Source organism: Alligator sinensis, unplaced genomic scaffold (assembly GCF_000455745.1).
Source record: "Alligator sinensis unplaced genomic scaffold, ASM45574v1 scaffold751_1, whole genome shotgun sequence".
In the NCBI taxonomy this organism is placed as follows: Eukaryota; Metazoa; Chordata; order Crocodylia; family Alligatoridae; genus Alligator; species Alligator sinensis.
Window position 1 is genome coordinate 1485402 of NW_005842325.1, and position 21516 is coordinate 1506917.

Here is a 21516-nt window from a genome sequence, read left to right on the forward strand (position 1 = left end):
GATCTGGGAGCCTTTGACAATTGGCTTCATGAAGTCATCAGAGATGGGCCAGGTACCAGAGACTGGAAAAGGGTCAACATAGTGCCCTTTTTTAAAAAAGGCAGAAGAGAGAACATGGGTAACTATAGAACAATTAGCCTCAATACCTAGGAAGTTACTGGAGCACATCCCAAGGAAGGCCAATTGCAAGCATCTGGAGGAGAAAGGGCTGATCACAAGCAGCCAGCATTGATTTAGAAAAAAATAAATTGTCAGATAAATTTGATCTCCTTTTTTGGCAAAGTAACTATTTGGGTGGATAAAGGGAATGCTGTGCATATTGTATACCTGGCATTCAGCAAGGCTGTTAACAAGGTCTCACGGTTTCACATGACCTGCTCAGAAAAAATTGGAAAAATGTGGGCTAGATCAGACTACTACAAGGTGAAGAGAACACTGACTCAATAGCCACAAGCAAAAGATAAATATTAATGGGTCCATTTCAGAATGGCAGGAGGTTCTGAGTGGAGTCCTATTGGGGTATGTCTTGGGCCTGGTGCTGCACAGTGAGTTTATTAATGATTTGGATGTGGGCATAGAAGGCTTCTTGAGCAAGTTTGCAGATGACAAAAGAGTGGGAAGGATCATGAACATGTTGGAGAATGCAAGCACAATTCAGAAGCATCTTTACAGACTGGAAAGTTAGGCTAGAGTGAATAGGATGAAGTTCAGTGTGGACAAATGCAAAGTGCTATACCTCAGAGGAACAATCAAAACCACAAATATGTAATGGGTGACACCTGGGTGGACGGCAGCACTATGGATAAGGACTTCAGAGACTCAGTAGATGACAGATCCAATACAAGTCTGCTGTGTGATGCAGCTGCACAAATGGCAAATGCAGTTTTGGGATGCTTCAATAAAAGCATCAGGTGCAAGACATAGGAGGTGATAGTGCCCCTCTACTCAGCATTCGTTCGGCCACATCTGGACTAGTGTGTGCAGTTCTGTGCTCCACATTTTAAAGTGGACATGGAGAAGTTAGAGAGGGTCTAGAGGCAGGCAACAAATGTTATAAAGGGCTTGGAATGCAAATTACATGAGGAGAAGCTGAAGGAGCTAGGCATGTTCAGCTTGTAGAAAAGGGGCTTAAGAAGGGATATGATAGCAGTTTTCAAATACTTAATGGGCTGCCATAAAGAAGATGGAAAGACCCTTTTCTTACTTGCTATAGGAGGAAGGACATAGACCAATGACTTGAGGTTGCAGCAAAATAAGTTTAGATTGGATAGCTGGGGAAAATAAACCTTCACTGTTAGAATAGTGAGGCAGTGAAATGGACTGCCTAGGGAAGTTGTGAGCTCTCCATCACTGCAAGCTCTCCATCAAGAAGAGACTGGATAGCCACTGGTTAGGGATGATCTAGGTGTAACTATGCCTATGTTCTACTATAGGTATTTCTAGTGCTTTTTGGCTTTGCTGGTTGCCCTTGCTTCCCCCTCCCCCTTTCTTCTACGTATGTCAGGGTGGTTTTAAGCCTTCCTTAGAGGAATTGGATGTTGGCTACGCCCAAGACTGGGGACTTTGACTGGGCTGTACCAAAGCTCTGGATGGGTCCAAAGCCAGAGGTTTCTGGTTACAGGGTCTTGCCCCTCTGCTCAGGGTCAGACCAGATGCCACATTTGGGGTCATTTTACCCTATGGTTGGATTGACATGGACTGTGGGGTCTTTTGTCTTCCTCGGTAGTGGGGTTGTGGCCCTCTACCCAAGATCACTTGAGTGTGGAGAGTATTTCACAGAAGCAGGTCATTGGCTGCCATGGCTCCCCTTCTTTACCTATGGCAGGTCTGTGTTGTGTCAGGATTGATGGTAGGCTTATGTAGAGTTTAGATTATAGTTTGTATGTAATGGTTTGGATAGAAATGATCTTGCCTCAGGCAGGGGGTTGGATTATATGATCTCTGGAGGTCCCTTCTAGCCAAACTTCTCTACTTCTCTATGAAGACCTTTTTGAAGAGTTGAAGAAATAAAGATACCATGGAGAGGTGCTTTATCCTCTTTACATTTTGTGCAGAGATGATGAGACCAGCTCCTGGGCATGTGGGGACCATGAGTTTACCATATGAAATAGCATTTCTCAAAATGTCTGTATCTTTCCTAGGTTTGCTTTTTATTAGTAACCAGTTTATTTTACCAGTTTTTATCCCAAATAGCTGAAAATCAATGCCAGGATAATAGTCTTTATCTGGATCTGTTTACAGTACCAATGCTAAACTTCAAAGTTTGGTTCTTCATAATCTATACAAGCAATGACTTCTGAAGTCATTCTGAATTTGAGTTCTTTCTCCCTAAGTCTAAAAAAACAATGCTAATTGATGAAGCACTTAAATATAAAGGATTTCAATATTTCTCTCCAAATTGTTTTTAATTTCTAATGTATGTGGATTCTTTCCTGTAATTAATAACTGTAGCTCTGAAACATTTGCTCCACTTAAGTGTGAATAATCTTTTATCCATATACAATATTTTCAAGGTGGGGAAAAAGGCTTCCCATGCCCTTCAGCTTCCCACCCCTAGAACCAAGCAGGTTAGTACTTTCCATTAAATGTAAATCTATTGGTACTGGGCCACTTTACTCCAGTCAAGGATTTATCATAGGCTTTTCTAAAGTTATTTTAAAATCAAATGCATGCTCCATTCATTTTCTTTCTAGGAAATGGAGAAGTGTCTGTTATAAATAGACTGCTTTCTAAATACACAATAATTAATTACATGTGCAAATGGATTAGCTAAATGTGGTTGTGCAATTATAGAAATAAAAGTTTGGGGAGAATTTTAACTTTCCATTTAAATATACATTGCTTTATCTCACCTTTTAACCTCTCCTTTTTTCACTGTGGTGCTTCTTTTATGAGTTTCTTATATTGGAACATAATCATTTCCTTGCTACTTTATGTAGGCTTCACCCTGTTATTGCTGAGATCACAGATATCAATTGCACACTAGGGGGGGGGGGGAAACATTCTTTGAGTTTGATTAAATTAGATTTAACAAAGACTCCAGGTTTAGGGATACGTGCATCTTAACTAAAATGAAGAGCAAGCAGTCCCCAAGAATGGCTAAGACCTATCTTGGTTCCCAGGGAAAGAAGGCCCACAGATTGAGAAAGATGGTATGCTAGAGCCAAAGATAAATGCACACTACAGCTGAAGCTCATGGTTGTAAGGCAAACAGCTATGAACCTGAGGAATGACATGGTATACCATATTTTGTTGCAAATAACACCACCTTTCCCCCCAAAATAGCTGGGGAAAATTGAGTTGTACATTACATGCAAAGACATAGGCTACCCAAGAGCCTGCAAATTTGGTAGTAGGGGCTGGAGCAGTGGCAGCATTAATTGCTGAAGCTCTGGGAACCACACCAATGCTGCTACCACTCTCTCTTCCCCCACCTCTGTTGCCAAATGTTCAGACCTGAGCTGGGAAGATAAGGAGGGGTCCAACCAACAGGGGGCCTCTGTTTCCAATTCCTTTGCCAAAGTTCCTGGCACTATGAAAAAGGTGCAAGGAACTCATGCTGGTTGCAGCTGGAGGAAAGAAATGCCCCTGCTGGTTGTACCCCCTCCGCTTCCCTGCTTGGGTCTTGTTGGGGACCAGGCCACTGCCCCCATGGCAGGACTTTTCCTTTCCCTCAGCTGCAGCCAGTAGCAGCAGTGTAAGTTCCCTGCTGCTACTTTATGCTGCACTGGAAACTTTGGGATCGGGGGAGGAAAAGGACCCCCACTGCAGTGTGGACCCAGCCCTGTCCCCACCAAAACTCAATATGGGAAGCTGGTGGGGGGAAAAGTTACCCAGCAGAGGGATTCCTTTTCTACCCCCTTCAACAGAGCTCCTGTGCCATGAAAAGTGGCTTGGGACACTCCTGCTGCTACTGCCACTGTTGGCTGCAGCTGGGGAAGGGACCTGCTCTCCCCTATCCACCCCCCCAACAGTTGCTGCCTAGGGTCTGGGGTGTGGGGCAGGTCTGTTGTGGCAAGGGGCGGTTCCCTTCCTCCCTTCTTCCACCAGCCTATAACTTATAGCACTTTAAATAAAATGCAATGGTTAGAGAGCTTTCTGCCAGGGGCTTTTTGAACATCTACACTTAGCCAATGAAACTAATGTTTGCATTGGAGTAATTTGCAAATAATGTAAAATTATATTTAAAATGATATATTACACAGTGGCTAATTGCCATGCACTGTTATTGTGAGCAGCAGCCAAGAACATATTCTTAAATATCTAGATACACTGAAATCATGTTTGATAGTTTAATGAGCTTTATAGATGTTGGCTCTGCAGTGGAGTAACCCCTATAGAAAAATCCATGGTAAACGCTTAAGAGAGAAAACATACAGGAGAAATGGTGAGACTGGAACACTTCTAAGTTTTTATTAAGAATACTGGGCTTCAAAAGAACCTGGTAATTATAAGCAAAGTAAATTCACTTTTTATGGAACAGAAACATTTATTTTATGTGAAGCAAATTCAATTATAAGGACTATGTTTTAAAACAGATGCTTCTCAAATGTTAAAAAAGTAATAGTTTTGCCATTTCAATATTAAAATACTTTATTTGGTACTATAGCAGAAGCTAAATGGTTTGGAGGCCTAACCCGGGTATGAATACTTTGGGGATTCTTTGGCAAATAATTTACAGTAATGAAAATAATTCTGAGAATTATATTTAGTTAGTGAATAAACATCAAAGGATTTGAAGCTTCAGTTGTTTTTTTCTGCTTATTTTAAGTGTTTAGCTGAACCTTACAAGACTTCAGGGCTGGCAAAGGCAGCACTGATTTACTATCATGACCATTCTCCTCCAAGCAAGGGAGACTTTTGTGGAGTTTACTTTTGTAACCTGAAATTCTAAGGAGTTAGGCACACATTCTGAGCAATTATAAGAACGTTTATATTTTGTTGTAACCTGGGTACACCCAAAGGTGTGCCCTATTCTCAATCAGATAGAATGAGTAGGCAGGAGGGGGTGCTGTGAAAGGGATGACAGAATTTTGAGCAGATCCCTCTTTCCTCTATAGAGTTAGCCCAAGCCCAAAGTTCTTAACTATATACAATTTATTGAGTTATAACATACATAAACATAAAATTAATATCATATACATACATTTACACAGTGAACATTAACCAATAACCAAGGTCAAACCCTAAATAACACTATTTACAACATCACAATACAACATTTTAATTACAAAATATAAGGCGGAAACATGAACAATCTTAACAACATCTATTCCTTAATATAGTCCATGACCCATAGTAAGAGATAGTCCTCCTTCCAATAGGGTCCTTTGGGGGAGAGGGGGTTGTCCAGGAAGCACCAGGGGCCTCTCCCCTTAGGGCCTTGACTAGGTGGGGGGGCGGGGGGTGCTCACCCAGCCCCTTCTCTGGGTTTGTCTGCCCCAAACAACTTTTCCTCTGTGGGACCCAAGGACTCATGCTGCGCCGACCTTTGATTTGGGGTGTGGGGGGGGGGGGCACATCTTACACATCTTTATACAAAATGTGGCATGTGAAACTTTGGCACATGAAACTGGTTTTATCTGGTTATAAAAATAATCATGCTTAATAATGTTATTTTTAGCTTGTATATGATATTAGATCAGTGCAATGTGGTGGGTTTGCTGCTTTTGCCTGGCAAGCCCGGCTTGGAGAAGGACACTTAGGATTGGGGGAACATTTCCACCAATCGGGGAAGAGCGAGGAGGGGCTTGCCCTGCCCCTACTCAGAGGTGGGGGGATGCAAGAAGCCCCTGGACCTGATTGAAGATTGCACTTTGCAGGTTCGGCAGACTTCAGGGGCGGGGCCTCCAGTGTAAATAAAAACCCAGCATGCTCAGCACACTGGGCAGATGCCTGCAAAGGATTCAAGAAGAGCAGAGCCAAGAAAAGCTGGGGAGCTCTCCCCCAGTGGGCAATAGGCCCAAGACCCCTGAAGCCACCACTGGAGGAGCAGTTTTGCGAGTGGTGCAAGACCAATTGGCCTGTTGATGGTGCATGGGGATGGTGTGGGGAGACCCAGCCCGGGTAGTGGTGCGAGACTGCTCAGGCCCATCATGATGTGCAGTGCATGGAGCCCAGGCTTTGGGATCCGCAAGTGGCAGCTCAAGCCTGCAACCCCAGCAGGGCCAATGGGCCACATGGTGTGCAGGGCAACACATGGGGCAAAGGCCTTGGGGCTGCAGAGAGACAGCTCAGGCCCCATCTCCCAGCAAGTAGCCAAGTCCCATGGTGCGCAGGGAGGCATACGGGCCCAAGCCTTGGGAGCCAGGGAAAAGTGGAGGCTGCTTGGGATAGCCACCTGGCATGAGGATGGCTGGCTGGAGCCTGAAGGGCCCGACCTGTACTAAAAGAGCCCTCAGTGCCAAGCCAGGGCATGGGGAAATAGTAGTGCTGTGGCATGAGGCTCAGCACCCAGGAGCCAACAGCAGTGGTGCAGCAGCTGAGAGGAGCCGAGCCCTCGGTGCCCAGAGCAGGGCACAGGGTGGGGAGGAGCCCAGCGGTGTGGGAGAGTCCTGGAGAAGCGGGTCACAGCTGGGCTCAGCCTCTGCTCCCTGCATCCATGCCTTTCTGTTGCTGAGTTATTTAGAACTATGAGTTGTGTAGCAAAAGATGCTCTTACTTGGCAAGCTTTGGATACCATGTTGTTGTGAAAGAAGCAGAAATATGTGTCTTTATATTCTGACAAGGTGTGCTTACATCAAGTGTTCTGCAGGTGGAAAAATATTGCTTTCCTATCATTTTATCGAACTCTTCTTTTATCAGGTATGCACTCATATACAGCTTCTCCTATTTTTGCTCGTTAATGGTAAAAATAATAATTCCAATCAACTCATTTATCAATAGAAGATGATGTACAGCCAACTGAAGCTGGATTCTTTAGATACTATTTCCATAAAATCAGTGCATTATTTTTGGAAATCAGTCTATCTTGGAGCTGTCAGTTGGAACTGGAGTGATAGGGACTCAGTACTTGTTGGAATGATAAGGATTAATTACAGCATATCACTCCCTTAAAGTTTCTGTTGGCATCATGATGAAGGAGGGTTTTGAAGGAGGTTAATGAGGTAAAATTTTGTTTGTGCTTTTTTTACAGGGAGCTCCTCTAGTATGTATGCAACTGAGACAAAAGTATAAAGGTATGTGCTTGAAAATCTAAGTGGAAGATAAAGACAAGACTTATCCTCTCTCCTCAATGAAAAAGATTATAGCCATGTTTGGAACACTATAAAGGGTTTTGAAAGTGAAGAAAGGAAGCTGATGCTTGAGAAGGAGGTGAGACATGGGCTGGGAAAATGATCTTTTGAGAGGCATCCTTAGTCTATGGGTATCAGCAAAGCAAGATAACATTTGGCAGAGAAAAGGATGTTGCAAAAATCAGGAAGTAAAATGAATGCCTGGGTTTTAGCTGCATAGATAGAAAGTATCTCAGAGATGGTAAGGTATCTTATGAATAAACTGCATCTGCAAGACTGGATGTGAAGATCTAGAGAGAGGTCTAAGTTGAAAATGATGCCTACATTATTGACTTGACTGGGCATATTTACATGTGAATATTCTTGCACCTTGGCACAGCGATTACGTGTGTGCCTGGGACTGCAGCATGTTGAGTCAAGGCGATGTAGCCCTGACTGGCAGGGAGCCTTGGGGGAAAGCCTGCTAGCCCAGGCCTGCTCTGACCTGGCTCAACGTGCTTTGGAGAGGCTGGTTGGGGCACAAGGGTGTTTCAGTGTGGGGTTAGCCGGCAGGCAGCCCCAGCACTGAAGCATCCTCATGCCTCAACCAACTCTGTCGGCATCTACATGTGTGTAACCCTTCTGTTGGGCACTGGTCAGCAGCAGCAAGGGTTGGGTTCAAATTTCAGGATAGCCAGTAAGTTTTCACTGTGGCTTGAGCCCCCAACCAGAAATCTAGGATCACTGAATTTGGCTGGGGTGTCCCACATATATAATACCCCCTCCTCACAAGCAGTGTAAACACAGAGGACAGATTTATTACCAGAAAACAAAGGAAAACACCAAATCTAATTTAAAACACTACCAACTACAAGGCATAATCTATAGGTTGTGCCCTCCTGGGGAGGCTTCACCCATGCCCAGGAAGTCTTACATGAGACTCACCCAAAAGGTAGTTCCAAGGCCTGCACCCTTATACCTGCCCTTCAGCAATGGGCTGGAGAAGGGGGCCCACATCAGAGTCCTGTGAGCTGCTCCTTGGGTTTGCTACACTGCAAGGAGTTGATAGATAGTGTAGGTCCTTCTGCGTTGCAAAGGGCCCCTTGTTGCTCTTGCTGATGCTCGGGAGCACCAATCTCCACTTCCACATGGTGGCATTGAGGGATTAACTGAGGTTTTCCTCAGTATATCACACCCTAAAATTTCTAATCCCAATCCAAGCAGAAAACAGCCAAATGGCAAAAGAGCCTGAACTGCAGCTAGTGTCTGATCACACTGCTTGGCTGGGACAAAGAGCTACAAAAGTAACAACATGTGCCAGACCCCAAAACATGCCAGGCCCCAAGCCAGGCCCAGATGTGCAGCAAACATATAGCAGGGCTAAGCTACACCGCTATGCTGAGGCACAACAGCTGTAAAACAATAAAAGGAGGGACTCAGGCCTTTCCTGCACCAGGAGCTGAGTATAGAACAAAAGAACACCAGGACTACTTGGCTGTAGTCTAGACATTTAGTCTCAGCTATACAGTTATGCTGAGACATAACAGCCATAAAACAACAAAAAAGTGGATCAGGACACCATTCCTGTTCACTTTGATCTGAGGAGTAAATACCCCCATGGCATTATCTCACTCAAGACCTTAAGCCTGGCTCAAATCTGCCAGGCCTTTAATTCTGGCCAAAAACTGCCAGCAAGACATGTAGCTGGGGTTCAGCCACACAGCTAGGCTGAAACCAAAAGAAATTACAACAGCACCAAAACATGTCAGGCTCTGAGCCCTGGCCCAAAGCACACAAGGCTTTTAATCCTGGGCCAGCTCTGCCAACAAAACAGAGATGTGGTTCAGCCACACAGGTTGGCTGAAATCAAAAGAAGTTGCAACTGCAACTAAAATGTGCCAGGCTCTCAGCTCTGGCCCAGAGCGCGCCAGCCAAATTGCCATGGTCCAGCTCTGGCTAGTCTGCTCCAAGGATTAATACCCACCATGGTATCCCACTCAAAACCCAGGAAAACAAAAGGAGAAAAAAGAAGGAGAGAACAGGGGTCTCAAGCCCTGATTTGCTCTCCCTGTATCTGACGGTTTCTCTTCACATGGCTTCAGTTCACTTCTCCAGTGAAGAAAGGGGGAGACCCCCCATCACCCTCAAGGAGAGCAGTTTCTCTGGCTCCCAATTCAGCTTTTCAGGTCTCAGCATCCCCAGGAGAAAAAAAGAGACCTGAATACTAGTTGAGAAGTTTCTATATACCTGTCATTACATCACACAAGCTTTTCCAATCCGGGCTTGCCATTCTTACAGTTTTTCCTCTTAACCAATTCATTAAAAAAAAAAAAAAAGTAGAAGAACACTACCCAGTTAGCCAGTTAGGTTTGGAGTCTGATCCTCTTGCCTAGGTGACTAGAGGCCAGGTCTTCTTGTTTATAGTAAACACAGGAGGGTTTCTAAAACAAAAGACCTGAACAAAAGGACTTCTTCTGCCTCGAGTATCTGCTTAGTGCAGCACTTGGCTCCTCAGATTATTCAAACAAGAGAGGAGACAAAACACTTAACTAAAGAAAGCATGAGTACATACAGAACAGTAGAAAACATATATAATCATAGGTGATGTGTAGGGAGGGCACAGGGGGGCACATGCCCCCTCTAAAATTGGCCCTCGCTGGCTGGGGAGCTGGGAGCATAGACCGATGCTCCCCCTGAGAAGCGCCACTGGCATTTCTGGCTTGCCACCAGCACTTTCACCAGTCATGGTGATTGGTTGCTGAAGGACCCCTCCTGTTGACAACTGACAGCTGATGCCTCCGCCTCACCCCCCCCCAAGTCAGGAGGTACCAGTCGTCCATGAATATAATCATATTTAACTAAAACCATATACAACAACATACTTTACAATACAAAATGGCTTGTACATTTGGTGTGGGTTACTCAAGTATTAGAGGAGTAAATAACTCCACTGTAGGATAGTACTTGTATCTGGCAGTACTAACCTATGGCAGAGTTAATTAGTTTATTCTGGCCTAATAGCCCTGCATGTATAAACTGGTGATGCTTTACTGAGGAGCTAATTAGTTAACTGCAGTAAGTGTCTTGTGTAGATGCACCCAGTAACAGGCAGGATGATAGTCTTGATTATAAGTACCCAAGAAAGTAAGCAGTGATAATGGCATGGAATGGAAGATTAAGAGACATAATTTATCCAAGTTAAGCTTCAAGTGATGGCAAGTAATGCCTGTGGAGATGTCAAGATACAAGATGAGAGAAGGAGACAGGTCTGGGTAGATGTAGCTATGAATCATCCATGTAGAAATGATATTTAAATTTGTTTTTGCTGATAAGATTACCCAGAGACAAAACCTGAGAGAAAAGATGAGAACAAAGAACAGAGCTTCATAGGCCCCTAACAGAATATGTAAGGGTGGAGGAGGAAGAGGAGGAGGAGAAGGATGGTCCAACAGATATTCTGAAGGAATTATTACAGAGGTAAGAAGTGAACCACAAATGAATGGAGAGATTCACAGAAATCAGGAAAGGACCCGCTGTCAAGAAAGGCACGGCTAAGACAGTAGAAGTGTGTGTGTGGTTGAAAGATCTGATAAGTCAAGGAAGATATAAATGGAATATGCATTCAATGACTTGGCTTTAGGAAGTCATTAGAGACACTAGCAAGAGAATAATTGTTTCATTTTTGTCAAGAGAGGGAATCTGGTTTGGAGAGGGTCTTGGGAAAAAAAATTAAGGAGAGGCTCCAATTGTAAATAGTGCATGTAATAGGCTTGAAAAGAGGAGGTGGCAGCTGAAGAGACAAGTAGGTCAAGAGCTAGCTAACCTGTATATTTATTGATGGGGATAGGATTTCGACATAGACCCTTACTCTGGCAAGCTGAGTCAATCTTTAAATTGCAAATCAATCTAATAAAAACCAAGGGAGGATGATAGTGTTAAAGCACTGGTCTGGTAATCTAGAGATCTGGGCTATATTCCCAGATCTGCCATAATGTTCCTATGACTCTAGTAAATTATCATCAATGCTTCAGTGCCTTCACCTATAAAGGATGGCATAACTTCCCTTTCTCTTAGGAGTAGTTTCAGATTAAATTCATTGATGTCTGCAAAGTATTTTGAGATCCTTGAGTGCTGTGAATTACTATTAAGCAAATTTAGCAACTTAAATGAAGGTTTGCTTAATGCAGAGAGAGGACAGCATACAAATATTTCTATCTGAAACATATTTAAGGGGTTTTTTTCCCTCAGAAAATGAATTTGCTAGGTACCCAATGTATTCTTTGTTATGCTGAGGTTTTTCTAGGGTCAGTCTCACATTTTACTAGTATCTTTTGTTTGGTTAACTTCTGCTAAAAAGAATAATAGCCTTTATCAATGATTCCTTGATTATATATTCATTGAACATGGATGATTTTTCTGACTAAATATTAGAAGAAGAGACTGAAAAGTAAAGGTTTCTTAACTGACATATTTTGTCTCTCTCGGGGCACGTCTACATGTGCATTACTGCACAGTGGTTACTGTGCATTTAGTTTACTACCTATAATAACAGGTACTAACTAAATGTGCAGTAACCAGTACCACCGTTTAGTAGGGCTGGCCCATGCATTTTAGCTCATGATAATACTCAGTAGACTAATTCTACTGAGCATTAGCTCATTAGCATTTTGCCTGCTGCGCTAATGCACAGTAGAATTAGTCTACTGCATATGTGACGTCTCAGGTAGATGCACCCTCTGTTGCCTATATACCTATTAACTCCATATAGTAATATCTAATTTGATTAGGTAACACTTCTTCATGATACATAAAATACTTTGAGATGCTTTAAATTTAATAGTGAGGTGGCTGCTGTGATTAATGAAGTCTAAAGACTTTTGAATGTATTCTGTCTGTATTTGGGGATCCCCAACTTACAGACAAAAATTACTTCTTCCTTGAATATTTATTTTTCAGCACCCATACAGGAAACCCATATGATCACCTTTATTCTTTTTTCTTTTTAATGATGGTGATAGTTAAAAGAGCACTCCTTTTTTTGGCCCCCTTCCTTTCTACTTTATAACATTAATCAGTTAACTGCTACTTATAATATTTTGTCATGTGATCTGGGGTAAGAGGCCAGAACTAATTTTGTCTTTGTCAAAATATTAGATATTAAAATGAAAACTGGCCTATTAAATGAATTCCAATAATGCAAGCTGGGCATGAATTCAAAAACATCATTACACTTTGAACATAAATGTGTTAGACTGAAATAGCAAAATTACAGTGGACAATAAATAAAGCTGCAGGAGGGCAGTTTTATTGCCATAACAAAATGAATTCTTTATAATCATGGAAATTATCACAATATTTCTAATGGAGAAATCTTTCTGGGAAGCAGACCAGAACTATCTACCTCATTCCAGCAAACACAAGTTATTCATCACAGTTCAATCAATGTCATTATTTTATCTGCTGCAAATTGCCATATGTGGATGATGGAATTTATGTACAAGATAACAATAACAAAATCTAATAAAACAATCCTAGGCCAAATCCTGCTGTTTATTCATGCAATTGAACAATTAAACTGCTCTCTTAACTAGATGAGGAGGATTTAGTGCTAATGAAACACAGAAAATCATATTGAATGAATTTAATTAAATTATGACAAATGGCATTTGCTATTTATAACATTGCATATTTTGCTTATTTCAATTTCCGTGAAGCAAGTTTGATTTTTGTCCTCCCCTTTACACAATGTTTATCACTAAGGGCAGCACATGTGATTGCAAGACAAGCAAAAGTGACTGGAGCTCAAGAAAGAATCTCATGTAAATAGAGCTGCAGGTGAGGTTTTCCAATTAAGCAAACCCATTTATTTGAAAGATTTTAATGTATCACAATTTTTCCATATAATCAAACGTCTATTGGTAAGTTTGTTGTTTTAGACACTGTAATTAAGAAGGAAAGCATCCTGTTGTACATTTATTTAAGATTTCAGTTCTGCAGAGGGATCTGCAGAAAATGATCCTTATTTCCACATGGGTTCTGTCACAACCCAGTGATTTTGCTGCCTCAGCACAATGGAATTTTCTTGCCACATGAGAGCCTCTTGCACAGCGAGGGTTTTTGCTGCACAGAGGAACCTCGGTGCAAGAGAGTTCCCGCCAATTTGCAGGGTGCATTTCTTCTTTGCAGCACAGAAATGCACGGTGCAAAGAGTTCCCGCCATTCGAATGCAAATTTGTGTCCCGCTATTGGCCAGTGCTAAATTATTCACATGTGGCAGCTGGTGATTGGCTTGCTAGCCATTTAAAATTTCGTGCGACTTCCGCCCAAGTCGAAGAACTTTGAGCATGCTGCAGAGTGCCTCTAAAGAGATCTGACTTGCGGCTAGCTGATCAATAGACTGATCACCTATTGATCTTTCTTCCCGTTGCCAAGCGCAATCCCAGATGTACCCTTTTCCCGCCGGCTTAATTTGCGAATGGATTAACTGGCTTGGACCTCGCCAGCTGAAACACCTCACATAGTTGTTCAGACTACCGGACCATCTGCGTCGCAACTACAGGCGGCGTGAGTAAACGTTTTTGCAACCATTAAACCTTGTCTGCCTCTCCATTCACCAGCCCGCCCTGATGAACGAGCAATTTCTAAATCACCTCGAGTCGGCTCTGGCCGGCCGAGACAGGTTCAACTTAAATCATAGGAACTCTATGGAAACATAAACATCTACTTATGGATACCAATTCAAAACAGAACCTGTTACTTCAAAAAGATGATCATTTTACCATGTTTGTTTTAAAGGTTTTGGTAAGTCTATTTGAGAAATTGTTAGGATTTTGGGATACTTGTGTGTCCAGATAAGTGAGACAGGGAACAGACTGTCTTATAACAGGATGCCATCTTGCATTTTCTCTGAGAAACTAAATAAATGTACTCTTTGTGAAATAAAATTTCAGAACTTAATAAATCATTATCATTGCATTAAGGAAGGAGCAGGATGTACAATGCAAATCATTTATTTTTATAATTTCCTACAAATATCTCTACTAGAAGTATAGCTATACCTGTCTGAAATTCAGTCATCAGATCAGGAAGTTTTTAATTTGTATTCACTTTCTTTCCCCTCCCTCAGCAATCATTGGTAACATTCTATCTGTATTAGAAGTAATCAGTCAATTGATATATTTTAATAAATGAACTTTGACCCACAATTCTTGAAGTTCTCAAGTGGCACCTTTGAATAAGATATCAGAATAGTACATAGTAATCGGATAACATGGGGGTCGGACTCGATGATCTATTGAGGTCCCTTCCCACCCTAACATCTATGAATCTATAAACTCTGATGTAGTTCTTAGGAGTACCATCTATTTGTTTTGTTTTATTTAGAAATTTCTATTGCCAAGTCATATGAAAAACAAAAATCCCATAGCAATATGCAGCCCAACCTAAAATAACAACCGACAGAAGAAATGTAGAAGAGTATCTTGAGAATGGTTAAAGTAATAGAACAATCTTTGCATTCCCCCCAAAAGTCCTAAATACAGCTATTAAAGGGTACTAAAAGCTATGAAGCTTGGAAGTAGGGCTGTGCGAAGCTTTGGCCACTGATTCAATTCAGAGGAGATTCGGCCTGACTGGCGGCTGAATCTCCAAATCCCAATCAAATCAGGAGACCCCTTAATCTCTCCAAATCGAACTGGAAGCCTCCAATTCGATTCAGAGAGATTCAAAGACATTTGATGATTTGGCCATAGACACAGCTTTAAATGTTTTTTCTACATACCACAAGGTACCAGGCATTTCTCATGAACACTGAGATAGTTGGGAGGATGGAGCACCCCTCGGCTCAGTGACTGGTGCCTCCTGGGTCTGGTAGATGCTGTGATGGGTCTGCAGGAAGCAGAGCCCAAGCCGGGTAAATTTTACCTTTTATCCAAGATCTGCAAATGTGGCAACCAAGGATATCCTGGAGTTTCTGCCTATGTTGACTCAATTTTATTTCCATATGCCACAGGAGCTGCCAGCTATTTGAAAGGCAACACAGATTTCCTAAAGAAATGAGCTTACATTGTCAAACTTATAGTTACTTCCTTATTAGCACATCTCTGTACACTAACATCCCTCCGTGAGAATGGATTGGCCATAAGGAACATTATCCGTAATGAGGACAGTACTGCTTCTGTTTCTATTGCACTCTCCTGCTTTGTCCTCACACAATTATTTCAGATTTGGTAATGGCTCCTTACATCTTCCAAAAGAATGGCATTGCCATGGGCACATGTATGTCTCCCTAGTATGCCAGTATATTTTTGACAGATCTTGAAATCTGCTTCCTCTGCAGCTGCTTTCTCTTTCCTCTGATATACCTAAGGTACCTTAATGACACATTTTATCATATGGACACATGGTTAGGCATCTATATTCACATTTCACTGGAACTTTCACATCTTCCAACCTTCCATCAAACTGACTCTTGAATATTCCACTCCACAGATTCACTTCGTGGAGACCACTGTGAAAGTTTTATAATGTCCATATTATCCCCACATTGCATCTGTAACCAACTGACCACTACAGCTACCCCTATGCCAGCAGGTCTCATTCTAAACATACTGCTAGATCCATTATTTAGAGCCAAGTTCTCTATTGCAGTAGTATCTTTTCTGATCCCACTGACTGGGATGCACAGCTTCGGGATCTGGAGCAGGGATTCCTACACTTACGCTACAAACCTAAAACCATAGCCAGCCAAATTAACACAGCCAGACTCAGACCAACATGTGACAATGCAAACCCTGGGACCAAGACAACAGAATCCTTTTGGTTGTCACCTCCAGCCCCCAGGTTGAACTACTTAGATACATAATTAAGGACCTCCAACCCCTGCTTGAAAATGGTAACCACTTCAAGGCAGCCATGGGGGGCAAACTTGTCCCAGCTTACAGACAGCTTCATAACCTCACATGGCATCTCTCCAGGAACCTATTAGCTAACTTCTATTCTCACCAAGGCATCAGACCTTGCCCCAAACAAAAATGAAGGCTGTGTCCTCTCATCAACACAGACCACATCTTCACTGGCCCAAATGGCATGTATTATAATAACTAAGGTTCATTCTCCTGTTCTTCTACCAAGGTTCTTTATGCCATCACCTGCTTACAGTGCCTCTCTGTTGTCTAAATTGGACAGATGGGGCAATCCCTATGTGTAGGAACAAATGAGCACTAATCTGATATCAGTTCCAGAAAGACACACAAGCCTATGGCAGACCACTTTAAAATCCCTGGACATTTCATCAGTGTGGCCTTTCTTAGATCATACAACTTTAAATGCAACCTTGAATAAGCACTTGAGGAACAACAAATCATCCCCAAACTAAACCAAGACTATGGAGTCTTATCCCATTACCTGCATTGGTTTTATAATTCCTGTGTATCTCATTGAATTAACTGTTTTGTCTGTCTCCTACCCACCTTACCTCCCCCTAAGCAGTGACCCCTTTTTATACCCCTTTCCCTATGCTTGTATCCTAATTACTGATTTCTAATTAGAAGCTATGCTTTCTGCAATCCCCTCACAGCATCTAATGAAACAAGCCACTTCTTACAAAATTTTGTGTCTAATTCAGTTAGTCTATAAGGCACCAATCTACCCTGCCTTCTATAATGGAAGAAGCCATACTGAGCCATTAATAGCTGATTATGGCAGCAGATCTCATGGCATATAACCCAGAAAACTATATTAATTTGATTAGGAAAAAGGAAAATGTTTCCTACCTGAGTCATAGTTCAAATGCTTTGTTTTTGCTGATATATCTTGTTTTTCTTCTATATTGTTCACAGGTAAAAAAGCAGGTTCTGCAGCATGACTTGCTTTCATAGGTGATGAGTTGTTGTTTAGTTTGTGTTTTTCTGTTTTAAATATTAATATTATGAGTTTATGGAAGAGAAGGCAAAGTGAAAGAAAAGTGTCTTGCATTCAGTGTGAGATGAGGTGTCTGGGTGCTTAGTTCATAGGGAAGTTCATTCCATAGTCTCATACTGACTTCTGAGAAGTTTTCTTCTATATTAACACACTTTTTTATGATAATGTTTCTTTGTACCAAAGTAATATAGTTGTTGACCCAAACCATCTTGTTTGTGCATCAAACAGTCTTTTAGACACCCTGGGAGATTGTACACATGACACCATTACAATATGCATGTGACAAAAATGTCACTTTGTGTGGCTTAATGGCATCACCCTGTACATGTGCAAGAGTTCATAGATTCATAGATGTTTGACTCAGAACGGACCTTAGCAGATCATTGAGTCCAACCCCCTGCCCTGGGCAGGAAAGAGCGCCAGGGTCAGATGACCTCAGCCAGGTGTATGTCTAGCCTTCTCTTAAAGACCCCCAAGGTACAGGAGAGTGCCACCTCCCTTGGAAGCCCATTCCAGATTTTGGCAACCCTTACTGTAAAGAAGTTCTTCCTGATGTCTAACTTAAATCTGCTCTCCATCAGTTTGTGGCTGTTGTTCCTAGTTACCCCAAGGGGTGCCCTGGTAAAAAGAGCATCTCCTATTCCTTGCTGTTTCCCACTGATGAGTTTGTAAGCAGCCACAAGATCACCCCTTAGCCTTCTCTTCTGGAGGCTGAAGAGATCCAGGGCCCTCAATCTCTCCTCGTAGGGCCTTACCTGAAGGTCCCTAACCATACGAGTGGCCCTCCTCTGGACCCTCTCAAGGTTTTCCACATCCCTCTTGAAGTGTGGCACCCAAACCTGGATGTAGTACTCCATCCATGGCCTGACCAATGCCTCATAAAGGGAAGGATCACCTCCCTTGACCTGTTTGTCATGCATCTGCTAATGCATGATAAAGTGTGGTTAGCTTTTCTGATCACTTCATCACATTGACAAATCATGTTCATCTTGGAGTTAACAGTGACTCCAAGATCCCTTTCCACTGCTGTGCTGCTGAAAAGGTCCTCCCTCAGCCTATAAGTATGCTGGTGATTCCTTCTCCCTAGGTGCAAAGCCTTGCATTTCTCCTTATTGAACTGCATCCTATTCTGTTCTGCCCACTTTTCCAAGCTGTCCAGATCTGCCTAGATTTGTTCCCTACCTTCTGGTGTGTTAACTTTACTGCTTCATTTGGTATCATCTGTGAATCTGGACAGAGTGCTTTTCATGCCCTCGGTGGGCTTCTAGTGGGTGGGTGCTGCCCCAGTTCAGATTCAGAGAAGAATTGGATTGGGCCATGTGCTGCCTCTGAGCTGGGGCAGCACCAAGCCTGCTAGCAGCCTGCCTGGGCAGCCCTAGGGGGCACCACTGCCATTGAAGGAAGGATCAGGGCCCCCTGCAGCTGAGGGGCCACTCGGCCTGCCAGCAGCTTGCCCCCTGGCCACAAACAGGCTCTGCTGGAAAAAAAAAAAAGGATCAGGATCCTTGCTGTAACAACAGTGATGGAAAAATAAAATCCTAAATTGAAATGGTGGGTTTCAATTAAATACCCATCATTTCAATTTAGGGAGCATAGAGTGCAATCCTAAGGACTAAACCCCTGTCACATGTCTCTCCTGCCCCTTGTCCCTCCATGCCTGCCCCTGTTCCCTTGTCACGTGCCCTCTGTACCACCTTCTCCTTCATGTGCCTTCTCCATGTACCTGCTCCCCCTGTACCTACCCCCTGACTCTCACCACCCCTTCTCCTCCTTCACCCTGACATTTTGCTGCAACTGTGCTTCTCTGGGGCAGTCAGCAACACTGCAGTCCCAGCCTGGGCAGGGAGAAGCTGAAAGCTCCCAGCTGGGTCAGGTTGGTGCCCAGAACAGAAGGTAAGAGTGGAGAGGGGAGTCTGGGGCAGGGAGCAGCTCAGCTTCTCTGCCAGAAGGCATTTTAATCCACCTCCTAAATGACAGCATGAATCAATAAACTATGGAGGCATGTCCTGACGATTGTGCATGTGCAGTTTGCGGCACCTCAAAGCTGTTTGAGGTGTCACAAACTGCACACGGCATATGTGCACACATTCACCATGCTATTAATTAGCAGTGCAGCCCCAAAATTTGACACCAAGAGATCCCAGTGTAAAAAAAAATGCCACTAAAAAATGTGGCACAGTGCATGTGACAGCAGCATGAGCCACCAGAAATTGAGCCTGACCAGCCAGAGCTATGCCTTGGTTGCTGGCCATATTCTGAGTAGCCAGATCAGCACCACTGCTGCCCCAGGAGACCTCCAGGACCCAAGGTAAGGCTGCTGGGGCCAGCACAGTTGCTAGCCCCAGCCTCCCCTACTGCACCTGGGGCAATTTGCCAGGCATGTTTACACATACAACTAATGCTATTTGGTTTTACTGTGCAGTAAATTTACTGCACAGTAAGCACATGCATATGTAGACAGTGACACTTTACTGTGTAGTAGATGAATGTACTGAACAGTAAAGCATCTCCTGTAGACATGGTCATTAGTATTTCCTAAGAGTCAGCACCTAGGTCTTTGGAATCACATTCTGAAGGTTCCTAAGTTTCTCTAGGGGGTCTAGGAAATGGGGCTAGGCACCTAATTTTTAAGGACTGTAAAACTCAGTTTGTCATGCCTAAATGTGTGTTTCTAGATCTCACCCAAAACATCAAGAACAGTTACTCCTTAGTATTAATTAAAATATCATACCTTCTTTCTAAATCAAAGTGTCCTGTGCTTCTTTTGCATTGAATGGTTTGACAATTTGAAACAGCATAGATTATGCACTACTATTACCGAAATATCAGGAAATAATGTAAAATACAAATTTAAAAATAAACAAGATCTATAAAATCTAATTCTAAGTGAAACTTCCGAATTTCTCCAAAAAATATATTCTTAAATAAATTATTTTATTTCAATTATTTTTTCATTAAAATATTCATAGAAATTATTATGAATATTTTGTATAATTCAGTTTGTGGGACTAGCCTTTTCCATGAAAAGCTGTTTTAAAGATAATTTTTTGATTATGCTTTGAACCCCTGCTGGCTAGAAAATACACAGTAACCCTCTATATTTTATTCAGAAATATGAAGAACTTGATTTCCAGTGAGGTAGATTAATTCATACATCACACTATGATTTAACATAACACAGTTTTGAAGTGCTTGGCTTTTTTTTTTTTTCTTGTCTTATAAACATCAGACAAAATAGAATTAATTGTGTTATGTGAAATAAATATTATTAAACTGGACAACCATCTGAAATTCCACCTCAAACATCTGCTGGGTTTTTGGTTGTATCCATGTTGGTCTAAGGACATAGGCAGGCAAGATTCTTTGAGTAGATGTGATAGCTTCTACTCAAAGAACCTTGCCTACCTCAAATATCTAATATTCTCACCCACTACAAACCATCTTGTTGGTTATAAACACATCCTATTCAGAACAGTTTTTGTGTCATAAATCCATATGCACATAATCTATTGCAGAGATAAACAGGCAAAGAACTTAGCATTTAGATTTGATAATGGTGGACACATCTTAGCTTCTCTCTAAGCTAAATTCCAAGCTGAATAGTGCAGCTGGAACACATGGGAAATGGATATAATAGATACAATGCTATATACTCCAGTTATTCTGATTTATTTTTAACCACTAGACTTGTTTGAACTGCAAAGACAATATGCAGGAAAGGGAAAGACAGATGACCTTTCCAAGCTATGACTCTCTGTTTTATCCTTGCAAACATGAAAAATGGCATAAAATCTAGCTCATGTAGCAAGTTTATTTTGTTCTATTTTCTAACAAGTTGCCCTACAATATTTGGTTCTAAACAGAAAAAAAAAGAAGCTTACATTAATATTTGGTTTCTGTGCCCTCAGTGGTTACAATTTCAAGAACAATGAGAGGAGAAAATGTTTTTACAAAGAAGCTTTGAATAAGTCATGAACTTCAGATCATATGAAAAATGACAAACATTAGTTATATGAGTTTTGTAGGTGGCTGTTTTCCCCTAAGTCATGTGTCTGCATACATAAAAAAAAATGTCAAAATGTATCAGAGAAATTGCAGATGGTCCTCTGGACTAGGGTACAGGTTCAGTTGAAATTAAGAAGGGCATTTTAAATGGAAATGTGTGCATATTGGGAAAATATATAGTCACCAATCTGCCAACTAAACCTAGCTTTTAATGCAATTTGTGCTCCTTTTTCTGTAGTTGAGTTTTTGCACCTTCAGTGGTTGATTTTATTTTGGTACAGGTACTCAGGTAGGACAGTAGAAGGTATCGAAGTAATTCAGTGACCTGCTAGCAATGGAGTGATGTCACTATGGGTTTCTGGGTGGGTGCATGCAT

At 42.1% G+C, this 21516-nt stretch overlaps 1 pseudogene; it reads left to right on the forward strand.

The window, feature by feature from the left end:
• LOC112551076 overlaps window positions 1-21516 on the forward strand; it is an 81349-nt pseudogene that overhangs the window by 5601 nt on the left and 54232 nt on the right.